Below are 17,033 nucleotides of genomic sequence, written 5' to 3' on the forward strand. Positions count from 1 at the left end.
ATAATATGGTGCAACAACAAGTCTGTCTCTCCCTGTGTTATCCCTCCCTTATCTGAAGCAAATGTTCCAGTCCCAGTATGTTTTCCCTTTGACTCTCTTTCTCTCTCCTTAGCAGCGTGGTAACAGTAACAGTTTGTAATTCTCCCCGGGGGGGGGGGGGTGACATGGGCAACTCTGTACCCTTCTGCCCATCAGAGCTGTTCATCCTTCGTAACACAAATATATCTCCCTGCTTTTTCTAAATTCCTGAGAGTACAGGCCCAAAGCTATCAAACACTCCTCATATGGTTTAACTGTTTCAAAGCTACATTTAACGTCAGAGAAATGTATGCAATATACATCCTAAAATGCGTTTTCTTCGCAACCATCCGCGTAAACAGAAGACTGCCCCAAAACTAAAGAACAGTTGATTGCTAAAATACCAAACCCACCCCCCAGCTCCCTTCCTTCCCTTGCGTAAGCAACAGAAATCAACGATCCGCTCCCCCGGCAAAAATGCATTGGATCCCACGACCAAGCTCTCAAACGTTCAGCAAATGCAACAGCAGAGACAGCCGGTATTCAACATAGAACAGGTACTCTCTCTCCCTAATAAGGGAGAAAGAGATGTCTTCGTTTCACAGCGAGAGGGGAGAAAAGCGAAATCTCTTATTCCCGAAATTACCTTCGTGATCATTCTCTGGACACTCTTCATAACCAACACATCCTTTCTGAGTCATCTGGCGCAAAACGGTTGAGAATACACCAAATGCGGCCTAATCAGTGTTCTATCGGGCCTCAACATTTTCTCTTTGCTTTTAAATTATATTCCCCTTGAAAGAAATGCGAACATAGCGTTTGCGTTCTGTACTAAAGACTCAACCTGTAATTCAACATTTTGGGAGTTTTGCACAAGGCGTCTTGCTTCTGATGTTTGAACTTTCCCCCATTACGATAATAATCCGCACTAGTGTTCCTTTTACCAAAATGCATTAGCATACAATTCCCAACACCGTATTCCATCTGCCACCTTTTTACCCGTCTTCCTATTTGTCTGAGTCCTGCTGGAATCGCATTGCTTCCTCAGCCTTATCACTCGAAAACTTTGTCACAAAATCATCAACTGTAGTATCTAAATCTGTGACAAATAATATGAAAAGTATCCAATCCTGACTCATGAAGGACACCACTGGTTATTAGCACAGAATTAGAAAAGTGTTCTATATTACCAGTCACTGCTTCCTGCCTGTCAGCCATTGCTCTATGCCCGCCAATGCATTTCCTGCAACAGCGTAGGATTTAATTTTTAAGCAGCCTTACATGACGCACTTTATCCAATGCTTTCTGAAAATCTAAGGTCGTAACAGCCACTGCCTCTCCTATGTTGACCCTACTTAGTACGTCCACGAAAAAAGTTAACGGATTTGTCGGGGAGGTTTCCCCGTCAGAGAAACCAAGCTGAACTTGTGTTGATTTATGATTCGTCTCCAAGTATCCAGAAAACTCATCCTTAGTAATAGACTCTAACACTTTCTCAACCACAGAGCTTAGGCGAACTGTCCTGTGATTTCCTCTGTTTTATCTTCCCCTCTTCGTAAAGATTGGAGTCGCATTCCCCTTCGGCTGAAACAAGATGCCATAAAAAGCCACACTGTAGGCATTTAATACATTCCCTCTCCCACAATCAGACACAAAATTGCCTTTCCCAATCCCCTTGCATATTTGTCCCTAATTAGATTTGTGACATTACTCTTATTATGCTCTTTCTAGCTCCCTTTGTAATCTCAACACCATATCATACTATTTGATGGCCTATATGTGATTCGCATATTTGATTTTTTACCCTTGCATTTGCTTACCTTCTCCAACAAAGATTCTACATTCTCTTCTAAAGATGTAATGCAATCTACCAACAGAGTCACACCATCGCGAATGCCCTCCTGTCTGTGTTTTCTATACAAAATTATATCCTTTGATCTTAAGCTCCCAACTATGATCTTCTTTCAGCCAATACTCGGTAATGGCCTCAACGTCATAGCGCAAATAACTAACTGAGCCACGTCAATCCACCTTATTCCACGTTATTCTTAATTCTAGGCGCATAGGGCACCTTCGGTCCTGCATTTTTCTCCCGAATGAATTTTGCCTCTGTGTTACAATTTAATGCTTTGCACAATCTACATTTCACCAAATTATTGGTTTGTCCTTCCTTACATTAATATTACTCTCATCATCTACTTCTAAACATGCTGGATTTTCCTCAGCTCCAGCATTCTGGTTCCCATCTCCCTGCACAGCCGACGTGTAAGAGCATGTGTACATTCTGAGGAAATCCGTTCATCACCCCTTCGGGTCACAGTAATTTGGATTAGACATATGAAAGCACGTTTCCTGCAGGAATCGGAGAAACCCAGTGATAGGGGATATCATTGAAAAACAGGAGCAGACGGGGTGCTTGAAAGGCTCTGTGAAGTACTCGATCCGGTTCACAAGGATGATGGGGATTTCAATGAGAACAAAGGTACGCGGGAAGGTACCGAGGGCATATAGTGAGGATGTTCCCATTAATAAGAGAGACTGGGATCGGAGTGCATTGCTTCAGAATAAAAGAACGTCCCTATAAATATGGAATGGTGACTGAGGGGATATCTTCATTCAGAAGGTGGTGATTTATGGAATAAGTTGCCACAGCGTGTAATGGACGAATACATTCGGTGCATTTAAGGCAGAGATACATGGGTTCTTGGTTGGGAAGGCTGTCTGTGACTTGCTTCCTCTACTGATTTATCTGTTAGTCATAATCATAGTCACAGAGTCATACAAAATAGGGTCTATGGTACCTCGTGAGCTAGTTTCCTTTTAGACTATCGCACCCTAAATCTCTCCTATTACTTAGCTATTTAGAATTTATCCCGCACTCTCTCAAAATTATTTCTGTCGGCTTTTACCAAATAAACACAGATCTTTGCATGAAGCTGTGTCACTAATTTCCCTTTCTGTTAAGGATCCGGCCTGAACACTGGGTCAAAGGGGCTCTGCTGATAGCTCTGGACCACAATAGCCCGTCAATTCTACCTTCTTTCACCTGGCCATGTGGGCTCTGAACCAGCCCCTTCTCTAATTGGACTCTCGTCAATTACCCACTTATCTCCTCAATAACACACACACACACATTCTCCACATTCTCCCAGAGGGAATATGATTTAGAATAATTCACTAAATAGCTACCTGCAACTAAACATCACATTAAGAACAGAGTTGAAAGTGGAAGGTACATTTATTAATCAAGTATCTGTACTTACACTGACACACCCATTTCCGTGTGCACCCCAAGATGGTGAACATAGCCAAACCTGCTGACTCCCACATATTCACATTTGATTATCCAAGAGAAAGAATCATTTTCAACAGCTCACAATATAGTTCCCTACACCTAAGAAATAGCAACAACAAAGCTCATAGTTTAAAATGCGGTTATTATTAAAGGTTCTGTAAAGTAAACCTCTATGCGATTTGTCACAAACCCAAATCAACCGACACACACAAATTCATTTGCACCCACATATGATTCGTCACACTCCCTAAACTGGGTGCACCGAATCTCGCTGACACACTGTTCAATCTACGCACATCCCCAGATCCGCATGCAGTTTCACCCCCCCGCCAAATTATTGTGCATGCCTAAATACGTATGCACCTGCAAATCTGTGAGAACAAGGTTCAACGTTCAAACTGCATTTAATATTAAGGAAACTATAAACGTAACAGCCCTGAGGTCTGTCACACTTACAAATAATCTGACATGCTCCTCTCAGACACAACCCTGAATCTGCACATATCCCGGAATCCATGCGCAGATCCAAATCCAAATCAGTGCACACCTCTTTATACACCGATACCCGCAAATCTCTGGGCACTCCCAAATCAGCCGACACGTCCTTAAGTCTGCGCATACCCGAATCCGTGTGCACCACGAAATCAGATTGACTCCCAAATTTGTGTGCACCTGTACATTCGCAAGCAGCCCTCAAATCAGTGTGCACATGCAAATGCACCGACATCCCCAAATCGGTGTGCAACCCCAGTGCGTTTCAAAGTGAATTTATTATTAAAGTATGTATAAATGAAATAAGATTCATCAGACCCCCAGATCGACCGCCACCCCTAATTCTGCGGACACACTCAAATCTAAGCGCACCTCCAATAAAGTGCACCAATATATTCGACATGTCCCTCAATCTGCACATTCGAATCTGTGTGCAGTGAAATACATAAGCATTCCAATGGACTGTGACCCCGAAATCTATGTGCAGCCCCAAATCTGCGAGCACCTCTATATTGGTGGATAAGTCACTAAATCTGTTTGCAACGCCAGATCAGTGTGCATCCCCATTTTCCCTCACACCGCCCTAAATCTGGATTATCCTTAAATCAGTGCGTACCCCAAGATAGCTGACACCCCACATGAGCAAGAATCATTTCAAACAGAAAATGATAGACTGATAAAATGATAAAATGGTAAAACCTTCATGCACTCAAGATTCGTCTGCAGCTCAAGATCCGCAAATCTCTGTGCAATCCGAAACCCAACTATACCGTCAACTTCAGATTATCCCAGTGTAAGCATTATTTCAAATAGTTCACAAAATGGCTGGCTCTCCATTAAAAAATCAAGTTTATGATTCGTCACACTTCCAAATCCGCAATCACCCCAAATCCGTGAGAATCCCGAAAATTTGCACACCTCCAAACGCGTATTCACACCCATGTTTATGCACTACCGGCAACCCACTGACACACCCAACGGGAAGTTAAATAATCCGAGAGCAAGAATCACTCCAACCACTTCACAGAATTGCTGCCTCCACATTAAAAAATAACAAGAATAAAGATCAAAGTACGTCTATTATTAAATTTCTATAAAATAGGACAATATTCAGTTTCATCACGACTCCAAAGCCAAAGACACCACATGAGGACCCCGAAATCCATGTGTAACCTCATATTGGCTTACGGATCCCAAAATCCTTGCGTTCCTTCAAATCCGTGTGCAAACCGACATCAGAATGCACATCACAAATCAGTCTGCACCTCCAGATCCAACTATGACTCCAAATCAATGTGCTCCCTCAGATCCATGTGCACCTCATGTTTGCTGACACTCTCAAATCTGTGCACACACCACATATCAGTGTGCACCACCATGAGGGACAACACATCCTTAGATCTGCGCACACCCTGAAGTCGATGTGCATCCTCAACCCGAATGCAACCGAAATCTGTGTACTTCCGCAAATCGGCACACAGCTCCCAATCAGTGTGCACCCTTTTATTTGCATAGAAACCCAAAAAAATGCGCAATTCCCACATCCGTGCGCATCCTAACTCCATGTGCACACCTACGTGTGTGCCCCTCTAGGTTTGAATGCACCAATAAATTCGCCGATACAACACTAATTCTACATAATCCCTAAATCTTTGTGCACCTCCAAATCTACGTGACCCCAAAATCCCGTCTAAGACCAAACCCGATAATAACCCGGGATGCACATTGGATGCAGCTATTTTGTGAGCTGTTTGAAATAATGCTTTCTCTGGGAGAGTTAAATGTGCTTATGGGAGTTTCAGCTGGTTTTGTGGTGTGCACGGATTTGCAGTGTGCAGAGGCAATTAGGGAGAGAAATGCGTTCATGTAAGTTAAGAAGTATCAGTCTCCGAGTGACCTAATTAAACATAAAAGGGTGACGGAAGTGGTGAAGATTGTAAAAAACGTTTACCGGAGGTCATATTGAAATTATATTGGAAGTGGGATTAATCTTAGGGATGTTTGGCGACTTGGTGCACTGTACTGCAGATTTGAAGGCAACACAAGTCGCAGGTTTATTGCATTGGGAGATGCTGTTTCGTGAGCTGTCTGAACTGATTATTGCTTAGGGATATTCCATTGTGCATGTGGGGCCTTCAGAGGATCTGGAAGTGGATGGATCTGGGGCTGCATGTGGATTTGTGGGAGCACGTATTTGGATATCGGTGGAGTTGGGCGTGCACACGGATTTGGGAGATGCCGGCGTATTTAGGGATGTACACAGATTTGGGAGAGCAGATGGATTTGGGAATCCGCACAGACTTAGGGATGTGTCGGCCAATATGGAAGTGCATAGAAACCTGGAGAGGCGCAAGATTTAGGGACGTGTTGTTGAATATCTTGGTGTACACGGCTTTGGGATGCTGCAGATTTCGGTGTGTCGGTCGATATGGGGGTGTGATGAAACTCAAGGTTGTTTCATTTATTTATACGTCTATAAATGTATGCAATACGCTGTAAGGTTTCACTGCAGAGGCTAATGTAATGGCTTCTATGTAATGTTCCACTGCTGAAAGTAATGGTTTCTTTGTAGCAACAATGTTTGGGTTATGAAGAGAGATAACGGGACTTTGGAATTCAATGGCTAGTCAATAAGAGATTGTTGCGATGTCTTTGTATTCTAGAAACAGTTGTTTTAAAGAACAAAGAACAATAGTGCACAGCACAGGCCATTCCGTCCACAATTTTGTGCCGACCCTTAAAACCCGCTTCCCATATAACCCTGCACCTTAAATTCCTCTATATACCTGTCTTGTAGACTCTTAGCTTTCACTAGTGTATCTACTTCCACCACTGACTCAGGAATGACGTTCCACGGAGCAGCCACTCTCTGAGTAAAGAAAACCTTCCTCTAATATCCCCCTTGAACTTTCCTCCTTTTTACTTAAAGCCACGTCCTTTTGTATTGAGCAGTGGTGCCCTGGGGAAGAGGAGCTGGCTGTCCACTCTATCTATTCATCTTAATATCTTGTATACCTCTATAACGTCCCCTCTCATCTTCCTTCTCTCCAGAGAGTAAAGCCCTAGCTCCCCTAATCTCTGATCATAACGCATGCTGTCTCACAGGCAGCATCCTGGTAAATCTCCTTTGTACCCAGTCCAATGCTTCCACGTCCTTCCTATAGTGAGGCGACCAGAACTGGACACAGTACTCCGTGTGGTTTAACCAAAGTTTTATGCAGCTGTATCATTACCCCGCGACTCTTAAGCTCTATCCCTCGACTTATGAAAGCTAGCTGTCCATAAGCTTTCTTAATTACTCTTTCTACCTGTGAGGCAACTTTCAAGGATCTGTGGACATGTACCGTCAGATCCCTCTGCTCCTCCACGCTTCCAAGTATCCTGCCGTTTACTGTGTACACTGCCATTGTGTTTGTCCTTCCAAAGTGTACCACCTCACTCTTCTCCGGGTTGAACTCCAGCTGCCACTTCTCAGCCCACTTCTGCATCCCCTCAACGTCTCCCTGCAATCTTCGACAATCCGCAGCACTATCCACAACACCACCAAACTTTGTATCGTCTGCAAACTTGCCATCGCACCCTTCTACCCCCACATCCAGGACGTTAATAAAAATCATGAGAAGTGGAGGTGCCAAAACCGATCCTTGTGGGACAGCACCAGTCACAACCCGTCGAATCCGAATGTACTCCCTCCACCACGACCCTCTGTTTTCTGCAGGCAAGCCAATTCAGAATCCACCTGGCCAATATTCGCTGGATCCAATGCCTTCTGAATTTCAGAATAAGCCTACCGCGTCAAATGCCTTACTAAAATCCATGCAGATCACATCCACTACACTACCCTCACCTATATTCCTGGTCTCCTCCTGAAAGAAATCTATCAGGCTTGTTAGACACTATCTGCCCTTCACAAAGCCATACTGGCTGTCGCTGATCAGAACATTTTACACTAAACACCCATAGATTCAATCTCTATTAATCTTTTCCGACAGCTTTCCCACCACAGACGTAAGGCTCATTGGTCTATAATTACCCGGACTGTCCCTAATACTTTTTTTGAACAAAGGGATAATATTCGCCTCCCTCACATCTTCCAGTACCATTCCCATGGACAACGAGCATATAAGGATCCTTGCCAAGAGGCTCAGGAATCTCTTCCCACGCTTCGTGGAGCAGCCTGGGGAATATTTCATCAGGCACCGGGGATCTATCCGTCCTAATGTATTTTAACAACTCCAACACCTCTTCTCCCTTAATAACAACATGCTCCAGAACATCAAAATCATTCATATTGTCTTCACCGTCATCAAGTTCCCTCTCATTGGTGAATACCGAAGAGAATTATTCATGGAGGACCTCGCAACTTCCACCGCCTCCAGGCACACGTTTCCACCTTTATCTCCTATCTTCACTCCTGTCAACCTTTTGTTCTTCACATAATTGAAGAATGCCTTGTGGTTTTCCTTTACCCTACTTGCCAAGGCCTTCTCATGCCCTCTTCTTGCTCTCCTCAGCCCCTTCTTAATCTCCTTTCTTGCTACACTATATTCCTTCATAGACTCATCTGATCCTTGCTTCCTAAACCTCACGTATGCTGCTTCTTCCATCTGACTAGATTCTCCACCTCACTTGTCACCCATGGTTCTTTCAGCCTACGGTTCTTTATCTTCGTCACCGGGACAAATTTATGCCTAACATTCTGCAAGAGATCCTTAAACATCGACCATATGCCCATAGTACATTTCCCTGCAAAAACATCATCCCCATTCACACCCACATGCCCTAGCCTTATTGCCTCATAACTTGCCGTTCCCTAATTAAAATTTTTCCTGTCCTCTCTGATTCTATCCTTTTCCATGATAATGTTAAAGGCCAGCGAGCGGTGCTCACTGTCCCCCAGATGCTCACCCACCGACAGATCTGTGATCAGACCCGGCTCGTTATTTAATACTATATCTGGCATGACATTCCTCCTATTCGGCCTGTCAACATACTGTGACAGGAAGCCGTCCTCGACGCAGTTGAAAATCTCTGCCCCGACTAAAACATCGGAACTAATCAGTCGCCAATCAATATTAGGGAAGTTAAAGTGACCCATGATTACAACCCAGTTATGTTTGCACCTTTCCAAAATCTGCTCCTCGGTATCTCTGCTGCCATAGATTGCCCCGAATAGAGTAACTGCTCCTTTCCTGTTCCTGACTTCTACCCATGCTGACTAAATGAAGACACTGCTACATTCCCCACCCTTTCTGTAGCTGTAATAGTATCCCCGACCAGTAATACCACCCTTCCTCCCCACCATTCCCGCCAAAGCACTGAAATCCAGGAATATTTAGCATCCATTCCTGCCCTACTGTCAGCCAAGTCTATGTAATTCCCACTGCTTCATAATTCCAATTATGTATCCAAGCCCTCAGTTCCTTTGTTCCTCATTCTTCTTGCATTGAAGTACACGCACATTAGCCTTTCTACCTTACTACCTTTAGACCCTTTATTCTGTTTCTCTTTCCGCAAAGCCTCTTTATATGCGAAATCTGGCTTTACTCCATGCACTATACTTGTAGCTCTTGCATGTCCTTTATCGTCCACTATCTCACTATCTGCTCGAACACTCCGGTTCCCTTCCACCTGCAAATCTTGTTTAAACCCCCCGGAGCAGCACTAGCCTTCCGGCAAGGATGTCAGCCCCTCTCCAGTTCAGGTGCAATCCGTCCCATCGGGATAGGTCCCATCTTCCCTGGAACGAGGCCCAATTGTCCAGAAACATTTAGCCCTCCCTCTTGCACCAACTCTTTAACCACGTATTTAGCTGCATTATCTTCCTATTTCTAGCCTCACTAGCACGTGGCACGGGTAGCAATCCTGAGTTTGTAACCCTGGAGGTCCTGTCCTTCAACTTTGCACCCAACTCCCTAAATTCTCTAAACCTCCTCCTTCTTCCGATCCACGTCATTGCCCCACATGGACAAATGGCTGCACACCCTCCCTCTTGAGAACACTGAAAACTCGATCCGAGATTTCGTGGACCCTGGCACCAGGGAGGCAACAGACCATCCGGGATTCTTGATCTCTTCCACATGACCTCTTATCTGCCCCCTAACTATCAAATCCCCTATCACTACTCTCTCAGCTTTTCCCTCCTTCCCTTCCCTTTCATTCACGGTGCCAGAAACGCAACCACTGCAACTTGCCCCTGATAGGTCGGCCTCACCAACACTTATCCAAAACAGTATAGATATTATTGATGGGAATGGCCACAGGGGTGCTCTGCTCATTCTGTCTGTTCCCCTTCCCTCGCCTGACATTCACCCAGCTACATTTCTCCTTACTCTTGGGGGTGACTATCTCCCTGTAACTCCTGTGTAATTCTGCCTCTGCCCCCCGAATGATCCGAAGTTCATCCAGCTCCAGCTCCAGATCCCTAGCTCGGTTTCTCAGGAGCTGCAGCTGGATGCACCTTTTGCAGGTGTAATCATCATGAAAAGTTGTGCCGGCCTTGACTTCTCACATACGGCAAACAGCACTCGACTGCCCTAACACTGCTTCTTGTACCTACCTATCCCTGAGCTAATTAGATCAATTAAAGAAGCTTACCCGACCTTACCTGAATTTGAGCAAGTTCGTCCTGAGCCTCTGCTCGCCGAAGCCTCTCGAGCTTCCTACTCTGTCTCCCTATTCACCGGCACGCGCGACTACGTCCCACGCACCGTTAATCTGTTCGCTTCTTAAACTCCGCCGCTGATCTCAGAGGCCGACCTTCACGCGCTTGTGCAGTCGCGTCCCGTTCAAACTGCCGAAGAAAAGACCCTTTTCGCGGGCTTTTACCAGAGGGAAGGAGAGAGATGAAGAGGGAGGACGCAAATTGAGGTATCTGGTAGCCCGCCGGACGGGGCGGACTCACATGACATCACAAACAGGACATCACATTACTTCTCACTGGCGGGAAAATTACATCACTCCACAATCACAAGACCATTACACCATGATAAACAGAGACTCGATTACATCATGGTCATGCGACAGTCACAAGATACCCACGGGGTATGCAAAACCTCCCTCCAAAAAGTTGATTTGTCTTGAGCAAAATTTTAACAACTATTTACAAAATAAAAATACAAATGTCTAACATTTACAACATACACAGTATACACCTTAAAATTACTATACAGTGGGAGTGTTACAAATGTTAAAATATCACTCCATAAAAAATTACATTGAACATGCAGCATCTAGATAGACAATCAGAAATCACATTATCTTTGTCCTTAATATGAGTTATCAAAATATAGTACTCCTGTAACATCAAACCTTTGTTGCTAAATTAGAGTTTGATTTATTTCCTTAAACGTTTTCTTTAACCAAGCCCGAACCTACAAGGTAGGTCACGGTGGCCTGCCCAAATTCATTTTCAGCTAAATTAATAGTTACGTTAAGTTTTTGAAAGCCTCTCAAATAGTTTCTCCACCGCAGTAATATATGCTTTCCACGTATCATTTCCTGTAAATAAATCATTAATATAGGCATCGGTATCTTTTAACCCCTGAACCACAATCATCCGCTGGAAAGTACCTGTGGCATTCTTGATCCCAAATGGAAGAACATTATATTCATATAATCCAGAAGGGGTTAAAATTGCAGAAATTTCATTACGTCAATGGAACGCACCAATACCCTTTCAATATATCAATCTTTGTAAGGAAATTTGATTTTCCAACTTTAGCTACTCAATCATCCTTTCTAGGGATTGGTTACGGAGCTGTTTTCATTCCAGCGTTCACCTTCCTGTACTCAGTACAAAACCGAATACTACCGTCTGACTTAGGCACCATAACACAAGGTGAACTCCAATTCGAATTAGAAAGGAGAATAATATTATTTTCTAACATATACTTAATAACTTACTCAGCAAGTTCACATTTTTCCATGTTCATCCAATATTGATGTTCTTTTATGGGTTTGGCATCTCCAACATCTACACAGTGTGAAGATGCTGTAGTTCTTTCAGGAACGTCTGGAAAAATCCCTATAATTAAAAAAAAAATAATTGTTTCATCTGCTGCGTCTGCTCTGGCTGTAAATGAGCTAATTTCTCATCAATATTTTCCAGAATGGTTGAGTTTGGTAATCTGACAAAAGCATGTTGGGTTTAGAATGAGTTTCAGATGAAACATTCATTATGTTCCTAGTGAGATCAGATTAATTATTATTGACCACATCAGCCATAGTGTAATACTGTTTCAAATAATATGCTTTTGTCATATTTATATGGCAAGGTTGTGTTGGCGTTGGGGCCTTTATCACACAATCCAAATCATTAATTTTAGACATAATTTCAGCAGGTCCATAAATTTTAGCTTGTAAAGGATTCGTTTGCACCAGGAAACGCCTTATCTCCAGGCTTAAATGTCCTCATCCTACATTCTTTGTGAAAGCAGGTTTTCATTTTCTTCAGAGCCTGTTTTAGATTTTCCCTTGCTAAGCTTCAAAATTTATGTAATCTGTCCTTAAATTTTAAAACACAGTCCAGCAGATTACTGTGTAACTCTTTATTAATCCATTGTTCTTTTAATAAGGCCAAAGGTCCTCTAAAACTATTACCAAATACAAGTTCAAATTGAATAAAAACTAATTAATCCTGTACCGACTTCCTTACTGCAAAAAGAAGTAAACACATACCCTCATTCCAATCATTTTCAGTTGCCACACAATACAACCTGTTGAAACAATACCGACATAACATTTCTACATTGATCAGATTGTATTTCCTTAGGCAACCCAAAATGATTCAACAATTCGCACATGATAGTCAACAAGTATTGATGGCTAGTTTTTGGTTTTGGTAATGGGCCTACAAGATCTATAATAATTTTAGAAAACGGTTCACCGAATGCGGGTATAGGTTGCAGTTGAGTTACTGGAGTAACTTGATTAGGTTTATTCACAATTTGGCAATTATTCACAATTTATGCAAAACGTCGCCACATCTTTTCTCAAACCAGGCCAGGAATAATGTTGAAAAACTTCCCTGCAGTTTTCCTCACCTTTTGATGTCCACCCAAGGGCACACTATGAGCTAAAGTTAAAACTACATTTCGATGAACTTTAGGAGCCACTACCTAGTGAACAATATTCCATTTATCACTTGCTGAAATTGTAGGCGATCTCCACTTCCTCATTAATACTCCTTTCTCAAAATAATAGCCTACTGGCACTTTTCAATTTCACTACCCGGAAGAGCATGTTCATTTAATTTGATAATCTCAAGGACTCTTAAGAGTATTGTGTTCAATTCGGGTCACTCATTATAGGAAGGATGTGGAAGCTATAGAGAGGGTGCAGAGGAGATTTATCAGAATGTTGCCTGGGTTGGAAAACAAGTCTTATGAGGCAAGGTTAGAGGAGTTGGAAGTTTTCACTTTAGAGCGTAGAAGAATGAGAAGGGACCTGATAGATGTCTGCAACAGTGGTCCCCAACTACCGGGCCGCGGACTGGTACAGGGCCGCAAAGCATGTGGTACCGGGCTGCAAGGAAATGATATGATTTGGCGATTTGAACCGATGTGAGTCAGCTGCATCGTTCCCTATTCCCTGTCATGCCCACTGTTGAACCTGAACGCACTCGAGGTCATCAGTCGCCTAAACGCAGTGATACCTTCGCGCCAGGGATCACTGGTTGGCCTTGGGTAAACGGCCGCTACACGCAGTCGGCGAGAAGTGCCGTTGCCGGCCTGAAGCGTGGACGGATGAGTGCCGCCTCCAAACTTCTCTGCGATCGACTGAAAGTTATCCCTTGAGGCCAAACTTTCGTCGGCTGATAGATCCCACCTATCTACAGGGGTGGAGGGGATGGCGGGTGCGCACCCTGTCGCATGCCTCGCTCAGTCGCTTGCTCTGGACTGCGACCGCCGCGGCCCCGGCATCGGATCCTCCGGCCCTTACGTTGTCCTCTCACCCCACTCACGATCAGCCGCACCTTGCCAAGGCGTCTGGCAGGCGAGAGGCAGGAGTTTGGGCACAGAGGCTGTCTACTGAGGCAATGAAGCCCTCAAAACTGCTTTGGCAGCTTGCGTCTAAGCACCCTGCATTTAAAGACATACCTGTTAAGTTTTTTGAGCAGAAATAAACATGAGGAAGCGGGCCAGGAGCAAGCGCTGAGAGCCACAAAAAAATAAATTGTGGAATAGACTGGACATAAGGAACCCCCTTCGTGTGTCGCTGTCTCACATCACCCCTCGATGGGACCGTCTTGTTGCAGGCTCCCACTGATTCAGCGATATTGGTGTGTTGCAATGCCTCCCCGGTAGAAATCGTAAAGAACACCAAATTTCTTGGTGTTCAGCTGACGAAGAATCTCACCTGGTCCCTCAACACCAGCTCCAGAGCAAAGAAAGCCCAGCAGCGTCTCTACTTTTTGCGAAGGCTGAGGAAAGTCCATCTCCCACCCCCCATCCTCATCACATTGTACAGGGGTTGTACTGAGAGCATCCTGAGCAGCTGCATCACTGCCTGGTTCGGAAATTGCATCATCTCGGATCGCAAGACCCTGCAGCTGATAGTGAGATCAGCTGAGAAGATCATTGGGGTCTCTCTTCCCGCCATCACGGCCATTTACACTACATGGTGAAGCCACATAGGAAACAGCATTATGAAGGACCCCATGCACCCCTCATACAATCTCTTCTCCCTCCTGTTGTCTGGGAAAAGGCTCAGAAGCATTCGGGCTCTCACGACCAGACTATGTAACAGTTTCTTCCCCCAAGCTATCAGACTCCTCAATACCCGAAGCCTACACTGACACCTTGCCGTACTGCCTGCTTATTATTTATTGTAGTGCCTGCACTGTTTCTGTGCACTTTATGCAGTTCTGTGTAGGTCTGTAGTCTAGTGTAGCTTTCACTGTGTTGTTTTTTATTATGTAGTTCAGTCTAGTTTTTCGTACTGTGTCATGTAACACCATGGTCCTGAAAAATGTTGTCTCATTTTTATTATGCACTGTACCAGCAGTTATGGTCAAAATGACAATAAAAGTGATTTGACTTGACTTGATTGTACATATTCATACGAGGAAAATATGCCCTGTTTGTTTAATATCCAAACGTTACTTAAGATATTATGATGCTATTGACTTATAAGTGAGATGTAATTGACTCATCACTATATTCATGTGATGAAAATATGTGCGGTGTGTTTAATATTAAATTCGTTAGATAAACCCTTTTAGAAACGAAATTGAGTGTATTAGCCGATAAGTGACTTATAGTTGACTATCACCTGTATTCCGGTCATGATTAACAACCACCTTTCCCATCTGCGCCCCCCACTCCGGGAGGCCGGTCCACAAGAATATTGTCAATATTAAACCAATCAGCGGTGCAGAACAGGTTGGTGTCCCCTGGTCTACAAGATAATGAGAGGCAGAGAAAGGGTGGATAGCCAGTTGTCACATCTCCCTGCTTCTGACATTTCAAATAGACTCAGAATTGTTTTCTGATTCAGACTGAAGGTGAAGGTACATCAGACCTGACAAAACATGTCTTCCCACAGCTGGTTCCACCTGTTGCTGAGCCCTCTTTCCTCCATCTCCAGGGAAGCTGCATATTCACACAAACTCCTTACTGGAGGAGACTGCTCATCACCCTGAGCCAGGGAGCCACATCACTGTCTCTCTCCTGATACCGGATCTGACTTGCTCACTTCCAGATATCCTCCAGGCCCAGTCTCCTCCTCAGTCACTGGTCTATTAGATAGCCACTGTTCCCCTTTACCCCTGCCCATGCTTCCCCGTTAAATCTCTCTCTCTCCACAGCCCTTTCTGAAGATGTGAGAGACGTGTTCCTTTATACAGAGATTGGTTGCAGCCTGGAATGGGCACTTGGGTGGTGGCTGAGGCAGATAGATTCTGGACTCTTCAGAGACCCAGAAAAAGACACATGAATGTGAAGAGACTGGAGGAAGCTGGTCATAATCTGGACAGAGATGAGTTTAGTTGGCTAATTGGTTCCTAATTTAACTGGTAAAGCACAATATTGTGAGCTGAAAGGCCTGTTCCTGTACTCTTCTATAATTTTGTTCAGTCTACAATGTCTCAATGTGATTTTCAGTTCAGTGTGTTGTTTTACCGTACCATAGAACTTTACAACACAGAAACGGTGCTTTTGCCTAGTCCCACTGACCTGCACCTAGACCATATCCCTCCATACCTCTCTCATCCATGTGCCTGTCCAAGTTTTTCTTAAATGTTAAATGTGAGCCCGCATTTACCACTTCATCTGGCAGCTCATTCAACACTCCCACCACTCTCTTCTGGGAAGAAGCTCCCACTAATGTTCCCTTTAAACATTTCCCCCTTCTCCCTTAACCTATGTCTTCTGTTTTATTGTTTTTCCCCAGCCTCAGTGGAAAAAGCCTGCTTGCATTCACTCTGTCTACAACAATCATATTATACACTTCTATCAAGTATCCACTCATTCTTCTACGCTCCAGGGAATAAAGTCCAAACCTATTTAACCTTTATCTGTAACTCAATTTCTCAAGTCTCGGCAACATCCTTGCAACCATTCTCTGTACTCTTTCAAATTTATTAATAACCTTCCTGCAATTTGGTGACCAAAACTGCACACAATACTCCAAATTCGGTCTCACCAATGTCTTATCCAACTGTACTAGAACATTCCAAATCTTGTACTCAATACTTTGCTTTATAAAGGCCTATGTACCAAAAGCTCTTTTTACTACCCTATCTACCTGTGATACCACTTTTAGGGAATTATGTATCTGTACGCCCAGATCCCTCTGTTCTTATGCACTCCTCAGTGCCCTACTATTTACCTTGTATGTTCTACCTTTGGTTTGTCCTTCCAAAGTGCAAAACTGATGGTTCAGTCATTATCAACGAAGCTCTGCCCCTTTCGAACCCACATCCACCATTTCTGATGGCAGCTCATTCCACATTTTCAGCAGTTGCTCCCAGGGATCCTGTAAAGTATTTTATCTTTAAGCTATGACCACTAGTGTGTGAGGGAAAAGATGGGGTGGAGATTGAAAGTGGGTGGGAAGAGGGGAAGGTGCAGGAGGATAGAGACGGCGGTGTGGGAAGAGAGAAACAGAAGGGATAGTTTATACTTACTATGTTTCAAAGAAAGTAACCGTTTAAACTTGCTGGAAACTTACTAAACATACCCTGTATATTCTCAAACAAATTACTGACATAGATGACAAGAAGCAA

The sequence above is a fragment of the Hypanus sabinus genome, chromosome 6 (assembly GCF_030144855.1).
Source record: "Hypanus sabinus isolate sHypSab1 chromosome 6, sHypSab1.hap1, whole genome shotgun sequence".
Classification (NCBI taxonomy): domain Eukaryota; kingdom Metazoa; phylum Chordata; class Chondrichthyes; order Myliobatiformes; family Dasyatidae; genus Hypanus; species Hypanus sabinus.